Here is a 5,465-nt window from a genome sequence, read left to right as displayed (position 1 = left end):
GTCTCACGCCTAGCGGTGCACTGCGCAGCAGTGCTCGCGCTGCATGAGACATTTTGTAGGGGGAAAAATTTTTGCTTTTCTGAGGAAAGAAATACCTGGCCTGCAAGATGATGATTCTCCCACAGTCTGCCTTTATGGGGCTATGAAACCATGCATAACAGAGAAAAAGTGGGTTATTTCTGGCAGAACGCTAGTCTTAATGATGACCGACTAAAGGGTGATTTCATGTTATCAACACCATGTTCTTTAGTCGTCGTTCTTTAGGAGGGCATTGAATGTTAAGTGCACCTTTTTATATGATTTTTAGAACATTGTTTTACTCTTTTATAGTCTCTTAAGCACTGAAGCCCCTCTGCTGCATTATCTAGCTGGCACAACATGCACTTTGGTCTGGACAAGGAAGACTGGACACTCACTTCTGGGTTTCACTCTGTGACAAGAAGTAGGTGTTACATATCTCAAAACACTGTTCCTGCAACATTACTGAAATGTTTAGCATTGCACGGTTTGATATCAGCGTATTTACTCGCTTCACCCATCAGGCATATTTGATGTTTGCATTGTGTTATATTCAAAATGATTGCCTTTTATGTACTTACGTAACCAAAATATCCTTTCGGTACCAGTTATGTCGACACTTGAATGTAATTATCATGTCACTCACTCTGGTATGCTTTTTCATGGACAGTGGCAACACCTGTTAACGCGCTCACCTAGGGCTATTGGAACAGTGTAAGACCACTTGTTGGCATAGCTTAACCATGGGCTTTTGCAGTTCCCCAAGAAGCAAATTATAAACCAGTAGTGCTAGAGAAAGTGTTCTAAGATTTTTTAAAAATGAGGATGTTAGGTATCACATATTCTGTATTGCATTAATTATTTAATGGCTGCAATATACATTTTTGTTGCTGAACTGTTCTTTCTCATCATTGACAACTTGTGAGGGGAATGTTTTGAAACTGAAAACTATGAAGGTGGCAGTAAACTACTAGAGAGAAGCATTAGTTATTTCTCAGTACAATCCCCATCCTTTTATAACTCACCTCCCTCTTGCCCCTTTTTCAGCTCTCATTTGACTAAGAGAGTATGGAATTCGTATAATTTCTTTCAAGTAATTACATGAAATTTCAAGAACATTTATGTGTAATGCAAACCTGTCATTTATTTTTTTGACACAAGTGTAATGTGAAATTTGAAAAATTGCACATGATTTAAATTTCACTCAGTCCTGTGTTTGCCCCTCCACCCTCTTGAATGCAAATGTAATGGACAATTTCAATTGGAAATGTGTTGTCTTTAACAGCAGTGTGCTATCACACCATACATACTCGACACTATGCTAATCCACTTTATACTACTCCTCTATACACCACTTCACTCTGCTCCACTCTATGCCATGCCACTCCATGAAACTCTACTGTAAGACACTTTACAACACGGCTCTCCACTCCACTCTGCTACCCCACTCCAGTATATCCAACTCCACTTCACTAAAATTACTCCACTACAATCTACCATACTCTAATCCACCCAATCTACTCCACTCCAATGTATCACACTCGAACCTAAACTACCTCAGTCTACTCCACTCTACCCAAATCTCCCCACTCCCCTCCTCTAATCCACCCAATCTACCACCCTCCACTCTACTTTAATCCATTCCATCTACCCCTCTCCAATCTTTCTACCACACTCCAAACCAGCTCTTCCCCAATCTACTCCACCACAATAGTCTGACTTCAATCTAATCCACCCAACCGCATTACACTCCTGTCTACCCCGCTTCAAACTACCCCACTCCAATCCTTCCCAGTATACCCACTCTACCACAATCTACCTCATCCTACTCCAACCTACCCCACTCCATTCCAATCTACCCATCTCAAATCCACCCAATCTACCCCACTCTATCTGCCTTACTCCACCCCAATCTCCCCAATTCCAGTCTACCCAAATATACCCCACTCAACTCTACTCTGATTTACCACACTCCTATCTACCCCAGTTCACCCACATCTACTCCACTACAATCTACCATGCTCTAATCCACCCAATCTACTCCACCTCAACGTACCCCACTCCACCCTAAACTACCTCCACTCTACCATACTCCCGTCTACCCCAATCCTCCACACTACACTCTATCCTACTCCAATCAACCCAGACTGCCTCACTTCACTCTAGCCCACCCCATCATTCCCAAATATAACCCAATCCACTCCTACCTCAATCTGCCCCAGTCTACTTCAATATATCCCACTCCAATCTACCCCCTTCAATCTAGCCTAATCTACTCCACTCCTCTTTACTCTACCATACCCTACCCCATCCCACTCCATCTCCTCTACCCAAGTATATCCTGCTCCACTCTACCCCTTTCCACTCCAATCTACCCTACTCTAATCCACCCAATTCACCTCACTCCAAGTACCCCACTCTTCCCTAATGTACCCCATTCCATTCTACCGCCAATATACCACACTCCACTCTATCCACTCCGATCTACCCCAATCCTCTAAGATCTACCTCTCTCCACTGTACACCACTCTACTCAAATCTAGCCCACTAAATGTACCCCGCTGTTCACCCAAGTTAGCCCACTCAACACCCCTACAGCCTACCCCACTCCAGTCTACCTCAATATACCCGACTACAATCTACCCCACTTTTAAACAATCTACCCCACTCCATGCTACCCCAATCTACCCTTTCCTACTCTAAACCAATCTGCTCCAATCGGTTACCTCAATCTACTCCACTCCAAGTACCCGCTCCACTCCAATCTACCCTCCTCCACTCCAACCTACTCTACTCCATTACAATCTACCCTACTGTAATACACCCAATCTACCCACTTCACTTCAGTCTGCCCCACCTCACCCAAATCTATCCCACTCCAATCCCCCCACTCTTCCCCAATCTACCCAAGTATCTCACTTCACTCAACTCTAATATACCCCAATCCACCCCAATGTACCCCGTTCCACCCTTTCCACCATCTAGCCCACTCTACACCACTACTGTCTACCCCACTCCATTCTAAATCACGCTACCAGACTACAATCTAATCCACTGTATCCCACTCCACTCTAAACCAATCTACCCTACTCTATGCTACCCCAGTCCACTCCATGCTACTCTAAATCAACCTACTCCATTCCATTCTACCCTGACCCCCTGCGTCCCTCCGAATGGCTGTCACAGATAAATGTGCAGATATAAAGGGATAGATGGAGAAATGGAAAACACTTCCCTGACACCTGTACGGTGGGCACCACAGAGCACATTGAGGCAAGAAAAAGAGGCCTACGAGGGGCAGCCACCATACTGACCCTCAATATGTGACAAACCCCTTCTGTAATCGATACAACCACTGTATTCCTGCCTACAATTTGTTTATTTCAGCGTTGAACTTCTTTGCCGCCTCCTGTCTTGTTCCCACAGCTGATACCTCGCTTCCTTTGAAAACTCAGGAGCACCAGTGTACTAGGGCTTGCCTTCCTTATAGCCTTTGTGTAAGAAATTTGGTATGTATCTTTATTCATGCTTTTCTCCAGTCGCTGCTCCTGCCCGTTTTGATTCCCTTTCTGCTTCGTCTTACAAAGCCCTCCCCCCACCATACAAGTGCACACAGCCCCTACAGCAGTCGTCTTTTCTCCATCATTGCTTAGGTTAATTTTTGTTGCTTTCTGCCCTCTTCACGATACCATCCTTCTTGTTTGGACGGCATTTGCCAACCCATGTGTAATAAAGTAATGCAGAAGTAGCTCAGACACAGCCAGCCTCCTTCTTTCCAAGCCCTTTCTTTCCTCCACAGCAGTCAGCAAGCTGCAACGGATGGGTATGATTGAGATGCCACACAGCATGACACGCCCACCATGGCTTCTGGGAGAGGCCTTGTCCAGAGACCATGCCGTTCGCAAGCACTTATTAGGTAAACCTAATCAGTGCAACCATTAAAACAAGCATTTCAGCTGTTGCAGAGTTAAAACTGACATTTGCTGTGGCAGTGCACAGTTAATTATGTTAATAAAGCGAAAGGAAAAAAATTACCTTTTAAATTGCACAACAGGAGAGGCAGTTATTTTTATATTGGAAAAAGTGTGTATAAAAGCAAAAAGTAAACCTTTGTATTGTGATGCTGTCCTTCTGTAACTCAACTAGCCCCTACACCTGGTATCAGGGCTGCTTCACTGAACGCAAATCAAAAAACGTGGCACTATTTATTCTTCTTTTGTCCCCCTAAACGTTACTGTGTAACATAGGCTAGTTCTGTGGGTGAACCAGAGTATGAAGTACAGATCAGTGACCCCTTATAAATGTGAGCTCTTGTGTCTGGCACAGATCAGTGCTCCACATCTAGTGTATGTAGCATGAATTAAATGTGTTCTATGCAGCTAAGCACTGGTATATTGTATTTGAGCCTATGTTATGCACCTTCGGCCAGGGACCTGCTTTTTCTTAGCCTGGTTATGCAGCATTGCTGAGAGCCCACATCTATGTTTGCCTGGTTCTGCAGATTGGGCAGTGGCTTTTTTTTGTGAGATTAGTTATTCACCTTATGGTAAAAGAAGTTATATTTATAATTGCAAAAAACAATGAGCGGGACTAACCTTAACAAATGCCACTGTAGCACTAAATTAGACCCCCAAAATATACATCCTAGTTAATACTAGGCAAAAAACATATTTTCCTAGATAGGATGTAATATGAAAAATCTACAAAAAAAGAATATAGCGTCTCCTTAAGAAATCAGGAACCTAACTTGCATCTATTTTCTCTTTATATCCAGCCCGTGTTAAATAAGAGAAACAAAAGAATAACCGTTTTTCCGCTCTCCATTGATAAGATAAATCAGATAAGTAACTATGTGCTTCTAACCATATATAACATGATCATCCTACCATATACCTGATAGACGAGGATTCATTGGTCAAATATATCTTTCTTCTCTCATTGTATTCTGTACAGGACGAGAGGCTGAAGAAACTCTGGCCCAAAGAAACAGAGTTACACAAGCAGGTATCTCTGGCGAGTGAACATGGATGTGGACAGGAACCCAGAAGAAGAGATCTATGACCTGTAAGAGGAAGACCCGCGTGAAGGAGCCGTAACTTGTCAGAGACGTCCAATCAAGGTACCACAAATTCCCGACTGCGGGACAACAGGACCCGAGCAGGTAAGTCAGCAACACAAAGGGAGTGCGGGAAATGCTAGGCAGATCTGTGACTGAACGCAAACCACGTTCTTGTCACGGACCAACAAATGTATCCACACTTGACCCTACCCAGCTCCCTGTCTGCAATAGGAGCGGGCTTGACTGACAATGCCCACACCCTGCTCTCCTTGAGCCTTGTTCTGCCTAATTCTGGGAGTTTAGGGCATTATTTTTTGTGAACCATCTTTTGTGTCATAGATTATAGCCATCTTCAGTATTACCTGTTTTAGATGCTGAAAGGAGGATG

General features: G+C 43.8%; 1 long non-coding RNA gene across 1 annotated transcript; it reads left to right on the top strand.

Annotated features, from left to right (window-relative positions):
* The first annotated feature begins 357 nt into the window (after positions 1 to 357).
* Positions 358 to 5,068, top strand: LOC144761731 (uncharacterized). Its single transcript, XR_013595873.1, has 3 exons — positions 358 to 442; positions 3,406 to 3,527; positions 4,793 to 5,068. It is a non-coding gene; the product is annotated as an uncharacterized LOC144761731 (long non-coding RNA).
* The last annotated feature ends 397 nt before the right edge of the window (positions 5,069 to 5,465 follow it).

The sequence above is a fragment of the Lissotriton helveticus genome, chromosome 6, assembly GCF_964261635.1.
Source record: "Lissotriton helveticus chromosome 6, aLisHel1.1, whole genome shotgun sequence".
Lineage (NCBI taxonomy): Eukaryota > Metazoa > Chordata > Amphibia > Caudata > Salamandridae > Lissotriton > Lissotriton helveticus.
Note: the sequence above shows the minus strand (reverse complement) of the source record. Positions and strands in the feature narration are given on the sequence as shown.